Genomic DNA, 14,079 nt, shown 5'->3' with positions numbered 1-14,079 from the left:
GTCCTGACATCTTTGATCTTGTCTTCAGACGCATCAATTACACTTGCTTTGATCTCCTTAGCCGGTACCGTATTTCTTACTTGACGGTCTGTAGCTGTCAGTGCCTCCAGGTCCCCAGCTAATGTCAACAGCTCGGATAATGACTGGAAGTCTTTCCTACGGATGTACCATTGACACTCGGTACGACTGTTCCGGTAGATCCTTTCTAATTTTATTTCTTCGCTGTATGTTGAATGTCGCATGATGTTCTGCAGTGCTAATACATAATGTCTGAACAGTTCCCTGTGTTGTTGCAGGCGGGCTCGTATTTTGTCCTCTAATTGTTCGAAGTATCTTGGGGTCAAGAAGAATGCTAATATATCTGCTTTGAATGATGGCCACTCGGTCCATCGCTTGTTGTTATTCCTGAACCAGATCAGTGCCTTGTCTTTTAGTACTTCAGGCATTAGCTTCGGTAATAAGTCCCTATGTATACCATACATATCCGCCAGTTCCTCGATCCGTTATATAAATGGTAATATTTCGTGTTCCCCTGAGTAGTGGCATCCCCATTTTCTGACTTGATTGATTATCACTGGATATTCTGCCATGGTTACACTTCTTCTCTTAGTTATCGAAGGACGTCTATTTTCAATAACTCCCGGTGATGAGCTTCTGATATGTGGTTTAGCGAGTTCATGTAGCCGGGCGGTATCTTTCTCAGCTGCCTCTGAGTCCATGAACGTTGAAAGTTTTTTCCGAAGTTCCTCCAGTGAACCACTTGGATCTAATCCGAACTCGTCTGCGTAACTCACCAGCTCCTCCTTTTAAGCGAAGTAAATCCAAGATTTACCTCCTGATGTTAATCGTTTGTCGAAGCGACTGCTGTTTTACGGCCTGCTTGTCCTGTCACTTCCTTGATTCCTGATGGTACCACCGTTGGTTTGTCTTCCATACTCAACTGAAGATGTTGGTCAGTTTTGCTCCCACTGTCCCTGCTCGGGCGTCAATTGTAACGAACCTTTCTGGCCGGGGTTTTGCTCGCCGGATTCCAGGTCCAGTCCTACAATAAATTTATTTGATAGGAACAGTGGAAAGTGTGAATACACGGTGGACGGTGACGTTGGTGCGATGATGTGGTTACCTTCCTCATATCTGACCTTCCTCATATCGGTCAGATATGAATTGATAGTAATAGAAATTTGTATTTCTATTACTACTAACGAAATGTTAATTTCGTTATTATTAATCATTTTTAATAGAAATGTGTATTTCTATTAAAAATAAAAAAAAAATAAACAAAATAGGAATCGAGATGTAAATTTCGATTTTTGGTGTTTCAGCACGTATAATATGGAGCGACCTGTTCTTAGCTCGATCCCTAGCTGAATGCCTGTCTTGCGCTTTTGCTTCGCCTTTTATATACGCGAGGTGCGAAGCAAACAGTAGATTTGTTTTTGTAATTGCAACGGTGCGTTGTTTACAAGTTTTATTATTGTTTTAATGTTTTTTTGTTTTTTTATTTTTTATTTTATTATTATATATATATTTTTTTTTTGTTTTATTATCTTTGTGTGTTGTAAAATGTACGAGTGTAAATTTTATGTTACAGTACTGTATACCATCTCGGCTGGGCTAGCTTGGATGTTGTCTTTGTACACACTTCGTAAAACTAGCAATATCAATAGCAGTTCGTCTGTCCACCATTGGTTTTATCTACATTTCAATGTTGCTTTCAATGTTCTGTGGAATCGTTCCAGGATTTCATTTGAATGTGGATGTCGCGCACTTGTGCGTAGATGTTTTGCACCAATCAATTGCATGAGCTCAGCGAACAGCTTGGATTCGAACTGTGAAAAAATCACACGTAATGAGATTCGATGAACTAGGTATGTGTACCAATTTTAGCTGAAGTAAACTTTTACCTTCAGGTAATAGTCGTTGTAGTTCTGAGTCATTTCGTTGGATTTTTGCCATCTGATCGAAGTCCATCTGCTTGTCTCTTTGTATGTCATCAATTCGTGATAGCAAATCGGCTACGCTGTTGTTTTTTCCGGGAAAGTGTCTGATGTCTGTACTGAATTGACCTATGTAGTCCAGATGTTGGAGTTACCTGACCGACGCCTTCTCGGAATTTTGTTGAAATGCAAAATTGATGGGTTTATGGTCAATTAACACCGTGGTTCGAGTTGTCCTTCGTGGATGTGATGCAAAGCTCCCACCGCGGTATTGCTCGCATTGACGTGTAGAATGAGATTGGCTTCTGCTGATGGGTGTGCAAGTGAACTGGCATCGGCAAGCGCTTTTTTATAATCGATAAATGCTGATTCAGCTTGCTCTGTCCACTTTATTGGCGTTTTGTCAGTTTTTCGGTTTCATATTATCAGCTTCTGTAGCTCTCCTTGGACTACTACTGAGTTAGGGATGAAACGGAGATAAAAATTCACCATGGCTAGAAAATGACGAAGTTTGGTTTCGACAGTTGAGAATTGCTTCAACTCTTTCTTTTGGTGGACGTATGCCATATTGGTCAATACTGTGGCCGAGAAAGATAACTTTCGTCTGAGCAAACACGCATTTGGTGATGTTAAGTTTTAGACCGTATTGATGTAAACGCTGAAATACCCTGCGTATGTGTTGAATTTGTTCGGCTTCGTTTTTAGACGCGATACAGATGTCGTCTATGTAGCAAACTGTGAAGTCTAAGCCGCCAAGCATTTCGTCCATGAACCGTTGAAAAGTTTGAGCGGTATTGCACAGCCCGAATGTCATCACGTTAAGTTCGAACAACCCAAATGGTGCGATTATAGCTGTTTTCTTCCAGTCTTCGGGTGCTATTGGTGCACCGAAGTAAGCTCGTTCTACGTCAAGTGCGGTGAAAATGGCGTTGCCGCTCAAATTCAGGGTAAAATCTTGGATGTGAGGTATTGAGTAACGATCTGCCACTGCCTGTACATTGAGTCGTCTGTAATCTCCACACGGCCGCCAAGTTCCGTTCTTCTTCTCCACCATATTTAATGGCTGGCCTATTCGCTTTTTGAAGGTGTGTATATTCCTTGGTCTAGCATGCACTGGAACTCACGCTTCGCTGCTCGCAATCTTTGTGGGTTAAGCCACCTGGTACGTGCATAGACTAGTTGTCCTATGGTGACTAAGTGATGTTGCACCGTAGTTTTTGCTGGTTCAGACTTGTTATATGATGTCGGTGTTATTAGCTTCTTGAACTTTTGTAGTAAGATTAAGAACGGGTGATCCGTAATGTTGTAGTAAGTTGGCTCCTAGTATGGGTTTGGTGATATCAGCTACGACGAATTCCAACTCGAGTTTGCGGTACAGGTCAAGATTCAACGTCATTAACTTATTTCCGAAAGTTTGTATTGTAGTTCTGTTTGCTGTATGCAGATAGGATTGAGTAGTCTGCACCAGTGTCAGCAACAAATTTTAATTGTGTCGAGGGATCTATATATATATATATATATATATCGTAGTCATATTTGATGTCGGCTGAAAATAGATGAATTCTGCAACACTGGCTGAATGTTATATATGGGTCATTCTTTTACAAACCGGACACCTTTTTGACCTCATCACCTCCGATTTGGCTGAAATTTTTTTTATGAGCTCCTTTCATAAAATAAGAAGACCCGTATCTCAGGAAAAAATTTTGTAATTGTTACGATATAAAATCAATTATCGTAACGAGATGGCATCACTAAGGTGATCAGCTGTTTTGGAGCATGCGAAGCGAAGATAGATAGAAAAAGCGCGTGCACATGTAATAATTAATTGATAATTGAATAAATGATTTTGAATAAATAAAATAGAATTATCTAAACACAGAAATATAACAGTGGCGACGAGGAAAACTTTTAAAGTGTAAAAATATAGCAAGATGGCAGAGCAACTTGCTGATATTCTGAAACAAATTCAGAATCAAAATCATCAAGACAATCTTGCAATGCAGAATCTTATCGCAAAATTGTTTAAAGAAGGAAAATCAGAAGTAGCGGAGCATTCATCGTCAACATCCAAGCCAACAGAACCAGAATTCATAATTGAAGCACTTGCATCAAACATCACAGAATTTTGTCACGATCCAGAAAATAACATTACATTTGACACTTGGTACATGCGGTACGAAGATCTGTTTCTAATCGATGCTGCAAAATTGGATGATGCCGCAAAAACACGATTGCTTTTACGTAAATTGAACACCATTGTTCATAATAAATACATCAATTATATTCTACCAAATCATAGTCGTGATTTTACTTTTAAAGACACAGTAGAAAAACTCAAGAAACTTTTTGGAAATCAGATTTCACTATTCAATACTAGATTCAATTGCTTACAGATAACAAAGCAGCCCATACAAGATTTCGTTACATATGCGAGCATGGTTAATAAGCAATGTGAATTATTCAAACTGAATGATTTAACTACAGATCAATTTAAGTGTCTAATATTCATTATGGGGTTAAAGTCACCATCAGAATTTGAATTACGCACAAAAATGTTAAATAAATTGGAAAATGAAAGCACGAAAGTCACGTTGGAGACCTTATCAACAGAATGCCAAAAGATACTAAATTTAAAAGTCGATACAATGCTCATAGAAAGCAATGCCCGGTAAATCGTTTACGTGTCAATAACCATAAAACTGAAAAACAAATCAAAAATAATGGCAAGTCAAAAGAATCTTCAAGTTTACCGAAAACACCTTGTTGGTTTTGTGGTGAATTTCATTACTCGCGGCACTGTCCATTCAAAAATCACAAATGCGACAGATGCAAACTTGTCGGGCATAAAGAAGGATATTGCAAATACCGAAAAACTCAAAATGAAAATCAAAAATACCATAAAATTGATAAGGGCCGTCAATTCAATTCAAAAAGTATCTTCACTACAAACAAAGTCAATATGATTAAACGCAAATACATATTAGTCAAAATTAATGGCACACCATTAAATTTGCAACTTGACACAGCATCAGATATAACAATAATTTCTGAAGACAATTTCAAAAAAATCAAAGCCGATAATGTTAGCGAATCAGAACATACAGCACGCAGCGCAACAGATGAGTTACCATTGTCAGCAAAATTTAAATGCAACGTAGAATTTCGAAATCAACAGCAAAGTTTAACTTGTTTTGTTACTCCTATACAAAATCTCAACGTAATAGGTTTAGATTGGATACAAGAATTGAACTTATGTAATATGTCAATCAATTCTATTTGTAATAGTATTTGTCAAAATCAGGATAGTATTCAATTGTGTTCAAATCCGAATAAAGATACTCACCTGAAACATTTTTTTTCAGATGTATTCGATGGCAAAATGGGGTTATGCACTAAAACAAAAGCAGTAATCACAACGAAACCAAACGTTCAGCCAGTATTTAGGCCAAAGCGTCCAGTTGCATATGCGGTACAACAACTAGTTGAAGATGAACTCAAAAGACTCCAAGAATTAAAGGTTATTTCACCAGTAAACTTCTCCGCATGGGCAGCACCTATAGTTGTTGTGAAAAAAACAAACGGAAACGTACGCATATGTGCTAATTTCTCAACTGGTGTAAACAACTGCCTCGAATCACATCAATACCCATTACCATTACCAGAAGATATATTCTCAAAATTGGCAAATTCAAAAATATTTAGCCATATAGATTTATCGGATGCATTCTTACAAACCGAGGTTGATGACGCATCGAAACATCTACTAACAATAAATACACACATCGGGCTATTCCAGTAAAACAGAATGGATTTTGGAATAAAAACATTTCCAGCAATTTTTCAACAAATTATGGACCAAATGTTAGCAGGACTAAATTGCACTGCATCATATATTGATGACATATTTGTTTCCGGTAAAACAGCATCTGAACATACAGACAATTTATATGCAGTTCTTACAAGGCTACGTGATTATGGGTTTAAATTAAAATACGAAAAATGTGATTTCTTTAAAACTGAAATTAAGTATTTAGGGTACATCATTAATCAAGAAGGGTTAAAACCTGATCCAGAACGTATTGCCGCTATCAAGCAAATGCCAGAACCATCAAATATTACAGAATTACGTTCTTTTCTTGGCGCAATAAATTTTTACGGGAAATTTGTTCCGAAGATGCGTGAGTTAAGAGGACCACTTGATAATTTACTTAAGTTAAATGTAAAATGGAAATGGGACGCGATACATCAGAAGTCTTTCCATCATCTTAAAGCTATAATGTCATCAAATTTATTATTATGCCATTATGATCCAAATCAGAAGCTAATTGTAGCTGCTGACGCATCAAACTATGGGTTAGGCGCATGCATCATGCATGAATATTCAGATGAATCCATTAAACCTATTTGCCATGCTTCACGTTCTCTCACTCCGGCAGAACAAAAATATAGCCAGATAGAAAAAGAAAGACTTGCACTCATATTTGCAGTTACCAAATTTCATAAAATGTTGTATAGAAGAAGATTTATATTGCATACCGACCATAAGCCTTTACTGACTATTTTCGGTAGAAAAACAGGCATTGCTATACATCAAGCTAATCGTCTTCAAAGATGGGCAATTCAGCATTTAGCATACGATTTTGAAATAAGATTCATTTCAACAAACAGTTTCGGATACGCTGATGTATTATCTAGACTTATAAACAACAACGAAAATATTTCTGAAAATTACGTTGTAGCATCAATCAAATTAGAAAGAAGTGTAAATTCAATTATAGTTAACACTATAAATACTTTACCAGCAAAAGATCCAATTCTAAAACAAATAATATATTATATTACAAATGGTTGGCCTAACAAAACAATAAATAATAGAGAATTACAAGCATTTTTACACAGGAAAAATGAGTTATCATTAATAAATGAATGTGTTGTGTACGGTGAACGTATTGTTATTCCACAAGTCTATAAAAAACGTGTACTGAAACAATTACATCGTGGTCATCAAGGTATTGAGCGTACCAAGGCATTAGCACGGAGTTTTGTATATTGGCCAAACATTGATACTGATATAAAAACATTTATTCAAAATTGCAATCAATGTGCAAATGCAGCAAAGATGCCTACGAAAACATTACTTCATTCTTGGCCCACACCAAGCGAACAGTGGGAGCGGGTGCATATAGACTATGCTGGACCGATAGAAGGATGGTATTTTTTGGTCATTGTCGACGCATATTCAAAGTGGCCGGAAATTGTTCAAACAAAAGCAATGTCATCACAAGCAACCGTGAATATTTTAAATGATATTTTTGCCCGATTTGGTCTGCCAAAAACAATCGTATCAGATAATGGAACACAGTTTCGTAGTGAACATTTTGAACAATTCTTAAAACATAACGGCGTTGAACATCTATATTCCAGCCCTTACTATCCAATGTCGAATGGTCAAGCTGAAAGGTTTGTAGACACTTTCAAAAGATCTTTAAAAAAATTAGAAGGAGAGGGGACGATCACACAAAATTTATGCACATTTGTTCAGACATATCGTTCAACACCGAATGTAAACTCACCAGAGAAGCGATCTCCAGCAGAAGTCATGTTCGGAAGGAAAATGAGAATAAATTTAGATTTGCTGCAGCCAAAAAAGCTACACAATGCAAAGTTAAGTCCAAATAAATTCAAAATGGAAAAGCAATTTAACAAAAGGCACGGTGCCAAGGAAATAAAATACTTTCCATCAGATAAAATTTACGCCAACATTCCAAATGAAGTTAACCGTTTCAAATGGATGCCTGGGGAAGTCATTGAGGAAAAAGGAAAAGTAATGTACAATGTTATTCTGAACAATGGAAAATTAATTCGAATTCATTGTAATCAATTATGAAAGCGCTACCACGACCAAAATAATAACCACAGGTTTTGGGAAGCTGCACTAGATGTGTATGACTTACCGCAACAATCAGATCAGTTTACAAAAGCACTCAACAATCAGACACTGCCTAATATTCTACCACTATCGACATCGCCAACCGAGTTACCCATAATGCCTACAACAATTTCAACACCTACATCACCTGTTCTTCGTAGGACAACACGTAATCGCAAAGCAGTCCCTAGGTTTCAACCACAGTGAAACATTTCGAAAAGGGAAGGTGTTACGATATAAAATCAATTATCGTAACGAGATGGCATCACTAAGGTGATCAGCTGTTTTGGAGCATGCGAAGCGAAGATAGATAGAAAAAGCGCGTGCACATGTAATAATTAATTGATAATTGAATAAATGATTTTGAATAAATAAAATAGAATTATCTAAACACAGAAATATAACAGTAATTTTTTTCCTAGGAGATATGGACCCATGGGGTTTTGAGAATTGGCATTGTAGACACATTTTCAAATGGCTATATCTCAAGTTCTATAAAAGGTAGAAACTTAAAATTTATTGCGTTTTAAAGATAATTGGTTGAACTTTTAAGAAATTGTTTAAACAATTAAGATTGTTTATATTTAAGTACCAATATTAACCGTTAAATTTCAAAAAAAAAAGATATCTCAAAACGATACGCAACATTTTTCATTTTTATATTTTATTTAGATTCAATTATAAATTTTACTAAGAAATAAAAACTTTCATGATGGCCCCGATTTTTATAAATTTTTTAAATTTTTTTTTCTCATAAAACACATCAAACACATGCGTGCTATATTTACATTGAATGAATTTTCAAAAAATATACTACAAATATTCTTATATACTATTTTTGATTTCAATTAGTAATAAAATTGTACATAAAACTCAAAAATTTCAGGACGATATTGTCGTTGGAAGTACTTTTAAAAAATTTATTTATCCTTCACATCACTCCAAACACATACACACGATTTTTCAGTAAAAAAAAAAAATAGAGGAATACGTCACACAAATTTTTCATTTTTACTTTTACTTCCGATTAAACAATAAATTCTTCTTCGAAAATAAATATTTTCAGTGTGATATTGCTTCCAGAAGTAATTTAAAAAAATTAATTTATCAGGTGTCCTTCATGTTACTCATACGCACCATAATATCCTTTAATCAATTTTCCAAGAAAAGTGACACAATATTCACATTTTAAATTAGTTCCGCATCATCTCTATTTTTAAATTATGAATTTTAACATAATTAAACCGTTTTATGAACTTTTTCTTATATTGATGAGTTTAAAAATTAATTAGTTCCACACTAGCTGAACTACCTGTATAACTGCAGCACATAATTACACAGTTGAAGAAATTCTTTAAGCAGGTACGAATTGTTATAGGAAATAAACTGTAAACAATTCTATATGGAGATAAACTGTAAAGAACTATAAACAAAATATTTTTTTTAAGTTTTTGTATTGATTTTATTAATAATCATTTCATTATTGATACATAATCTGAAATGTATGCAGAAGAAAATATTTTTGCCATTAATATCGTTTTCGAATTAGGAATAAAGCAGTGATATTTTAATGTACCTTTAACTGATGTAGCTGCTTCGAAACGGTGTTTAATCTTATTTTCTTCAGCTTCATAGTCTTTTGATGTTGAGAAATGGCACACAACATTTGGTAAACATTCGTTAGCCCAGTTAAATAATTCCTTTGGTGTTTGAATTGGATTATGTATTCGTTGAAAACTAGCTCTTGCAGCATTCCTCTTTAAGGTACCAGCTAAGCCGTCGCATGGTCCTTTGCCGTGTGAAGTTGGGAAAAAGTGCCATTCTGCCTCCAAACCAAAGTCTGCTTTGTGATGAGTTAAATTAATAAAATTTTTTTTATTTTTGTATTGTGAACCCGATCCATCGGAAAAATATATAATTTTTTTGATATCCGTACTAATTTTTTTAATGAATTTGATCGCGTATTTTTGGAACAAATGTACAGCAGTTGTGTTGTGATGTAAACAGTCAGATATGCAGACGAAATTTTTTATTTGTAGTTTTTTATTTTCATCACGGTGGTATATTGCAAACGGATGAATCGTTGCCTGATTATTATTCCAGTGAATACCTTGAACAGAGTTTTGAACAACAAAGGCATAATTTTCGGAAAAATCACATAAAACTATGCATTCATTTTTTGCTAAGTTGCTTTTCTTATCATTTAAAAACTCTGCCTGTTTCTTAACGATAAAGGAATGCAATAGCAATTTGTCTAAACCGTCTGTTAAGGATTGCAAATATTCGTCTATTGGTAATGTCAAGGTTTTCAATGTGCATCACTCTTCACGAATCCATTGTTTATATGTAACGGTTTCAATCATGTTGTCATCAAATATCTCCAGAAGTTGTCGATTAATGTTTTCAGTTCTAGGACATTTGGCACAGGTTCCTAAAAAGCATTCTGTGCTTGAAGCATGGCAAATCATGCGGTGTAGACAATCTTTATAGTCATTTATCGGCTCCCTACTGCATGCAGTCAGTGCTTTTATATTTACTCCATCTATCATTAATCGTACATTTTCGTGAATGGAGCATACACAAACTGAATGTGTACCACTTGCTCCTGCAAGAACGCAATGTTGTAGTCGTAAAGCTGCAAATTTTGAAAAACTGCATTTGAGGTCCGGATGGCTGAGTTTGAAAAGAGTATGCAACTCCTTTAGATTGCTTAGAATGAGCCGTTTTTGCATCTGTGTCCTCTTCCCGTCAATTTTTACGGATACGCAGTCCTTTTTCCCAGGCATTATTTGACTGTTTTCATCACATTCGTAAAAATTTAAAACTGCATCGGTTACATGTTTTTCTAACGATGGATGGCTTTTTGGATTTGGGTCTTCTAAGATTCCTTTTTCTGAAGCAAGTTTTTTAGCTACAGTAATCATATGCTTTGTAGCGTTTGGAAAGTGAGTTGTGATTCTTCGAAAAGACCAATTATGTACCACACTCAATATTTTTATTTTCATCGTCCTATCTGCTGTGCCATTGAATTTTTCCTGTAGATTTTTTAAAATTGATGCAAGGTCATCTTCTTCATCGCTATTGTTGGACTCATCGGGAGGAATGTTGAAAATTTTATGTTTAATCGCTTCAGTTATATCCTTTATTTTTTCATTTTTATATTCCTGTTGTTTAAGTTTTCTCGATGTAATTGGGGTATTGCTTATTAGAGAGAGTGCTTTATTTAATGGACTAATAGCACTTTTTCTGACTTCAGTTTCGTATGTAGCCGAACTGCTATTACTTGATGGTTGAATATTTTCCTCGCTCGATGACTGGCTGTTGTTTTCCGATATAGCTCCTTCATTGTTCTTATTTTTTTTGGCTCTCATCGCCAGTCTCATTCGGCAACTGTTACATATTTTTTTCCCCATATTTTTTTTGGTCCTAGGCATCCCCAACATACGCAGGATACTATCTGAAACTTGCCTTACTTTGGCCTTTCTTGGATGTATTTTTAACTTCAGCGGATTGAAACATTTTAAGTCATTGAATTGCCGTAGATGCAATTTATTTTTTTCAACTTTTCAAACTTTAAATGTTCTTACTTGTTTGTTCGCTTTCAAAACAGAAACTGAAAATTTATCAGACTTACTTAACATTTTATACCAAATTTTATACTGGATCTTTTAAAGATAGGAGTACCTAGACACTCCATTTCAAATTGTTTACAGTTCTTACCTGCTTAAAGAATTTTTCCAACTGTAGCAGAATAACACTCACCATAGAAGGTGGGTGTACTTATGTGCTGCAGTTATACAGGTAGTTCAGCTAGTGTGGAACTAATTAATTTTTAAACTCATCAATATAAGAAAAAGTTCATAAAACGGTTTAATTATGTTAAAATTTATAATTTAAAAATAGAGATGATGCGGAACTAATTTAAAATGTGAATATTGTGTCACTTTTCTTGGAAAATGGATTAAAGGATATTATGGTGCGTATGAGTAACATGAAGGACACCTGATAAATTAATTTTTTTTAAATTATTTCTGGAAGCAATATCACACTGGAAATATTTATTTTCGAAGAAGAATTTATGGTTTAATCGAAATTAAAAGTAAAAAATGAAAAATTTGTGTGACGTATTCCTCTATGTTTTTTTTTTACTGAAAAATCGTGTGTATGTGTTCGGAGTGATGTGAAGGATAAATAAATTTTTTAAAAGTACTTCCAACGACAATATCGTCCTGAAATTTCTGAGTTTTATGTACAATTTTATTACTAATTGAAATCAAAAATATTATATAAGAATATTTGTAGTATATTTTTTGAAAATTCATTCAATGTAAATATAGCACGCATGTGTTTGATGTGTTTTATGAGAAAAAAAAAAATTTAAAAAATTTATAAAAATTGGTGCCATCATGAAAATTTTTTTTTCTTAGTAAAATTTAAAACTAAATCTAAGTAAAATATAAAAAATGAAAAATGTTGCGTACCGTTTTGAGATATCTTTTTTTTGAAATTTATCGGTTAATATTAGTACCTAAATATAAACAATCTTAATTGTTTAAACAATTTCTTAAAAGTTCAACCAATTATCTTTAAAACGCAATAAATTTCAAGTTTCTACCTTTTATAGAACTTGAGATATAGCCATTTGAAAATGTGTCTACAATGCCAATTCTCAAAACCCCATGGGTCCATATCTCCTAGGAAAAAAATTACAAAATTTTTTGCCGAGATACAGGTCTTCTTATTTTATGAAAGGAGCTCATAAAAAAAATTTCAGCCAAATCGGAGGTGATGAGGTCATTTCTTGCCAAAATCCGTCCGGTTTGTAAAAGAATGACCCATATATAACGGTATCACCATAGCACGTTTATTTATTCATGCTGTGTCAAGAGTGCGTTGCACATTTTTTAGTGATTTGAAGTGCTAATTGAAATAAAATATTATTCACAAGTAATTTTTGTAATACCTTCAAGCTCAGGTATTTTTTTAATATTTAAATGTATTTGCGATTACAAAATATTTGTATAAATAATTAAAAAAAGTTATTGTTATAGTCTTGAAATTACATGTATTTTCAGGAAATAAATAGACATAATGTTATTTTTGTAGTAAAATGTACTTATAATTCCAAATTATATGTAAAGTACATATATTTGACTACCTTGTGGCAAAAAATTAATGTGCCCTTCTGTGCCTTTTCTGAAATATTCAGATTATGGTGCTACAATATCTGCGCCAATTTGCTCACTACGGTAGATAATTATTGCATGTAAGCAAACATTGTTGGTGTGATGTGTCTGTTTCTTCTTTTGTTTTGTTTTTGTAACGAGTAACAATATAAGTGATGTCAATGTAGTTTGCGAAATGTAAAAGGGGAAAAATGTGATTTCTAAAAATTATCTGATAATAAGAAAATGTCTTCTTTTTATAGGAACCTTATCAAACACTATTTTCATTTCACGTCAGACGCTGTATGATATTATGAAAAACTCACGGTTTGAAGAAGATCTGGCTGCTCCAGATCGTTTTCCGTCTTATTCATCGGTACAGTCAGCTAAAAAACTTTGTTATCCTCATTCCGACTATAAAATAACTGAAACTTCGGCTGAAGTTAAGTTAAAAGCACTTCTTGACCATACTGTGGAGCGTCTAGTAGTACTGCAAGATTCTGTTATTATTACTTTATGTGAAGAAGAATTAGCAAATTTTTGTTTACAATCTAAGTGGGGATTTGATGGAAGTTTTGGCCATACCTCATTTAAACAGGCATTTCATGGACCAAATGCCAGCGATGCTGCTGTTTTCATAACATCGTTTGTACCATTATGGTTACTTTGTGGTGACAAAATAATTTGGCAAGACCCGAGACCATCTTTTACCAGATTTTGTAGACCCTTTAAGATCCTTTTTAAAAAAGAAAGCGCAAGCGTTTCTAGAGAAGAAAAACAAATGGCTGAAGAAGAAGTTCAAAACATTGATAAGTCTGTTGTGGTATTCGAAAACAAAACTGTTGAGGTGAGACATAATTTTCTGTTAACAATGGTAGATGAAAAAGTATGCAATGCCTTAACCAAAACAACATCAACTCAGAAGTGTTACTTTTGCGGTGCAACTAGTGCAAAGTTTCAATTGATTCAATTGATGAAATGATTGCTAAAAATGTTGAAACTTCTAGTCTTAGTTTTGGGTTGTCGGTATTGCATCGTTGGATAA

General features: G+C 34.3%; 1 pseudogene; it reads left to right on the top strand.

The window, feature by feature from the left end:
• The first annotated feature begins 3,871 nt into the window (after positions 1-3,871).
• LOC119662963 lies at positions 3,872-8,076 on the top strand (annotated as a pseudogene).
• The last annotated feature ends 6,003 nt before the right edge of the window (positions 8,077-14,079 follow it).

The sequence above is a fragment of the Teleopsis dalmanni genome, chromosome 1 (assembly GCF_002237135.1).
Source record: "Teleopsis dalmanni isolate 2A chromosome 1, ASM223713v2, whole genome shotgun sequence".
NCBI lineage: Eukaryota > Metazoa > Arthropoda > Insecta > Diptera > Diopsidae > Teleopsis > Teleopsis dalmanni.
This window is presented reverse-complemented; position numbering and strand designations above follow the sequence as displayed.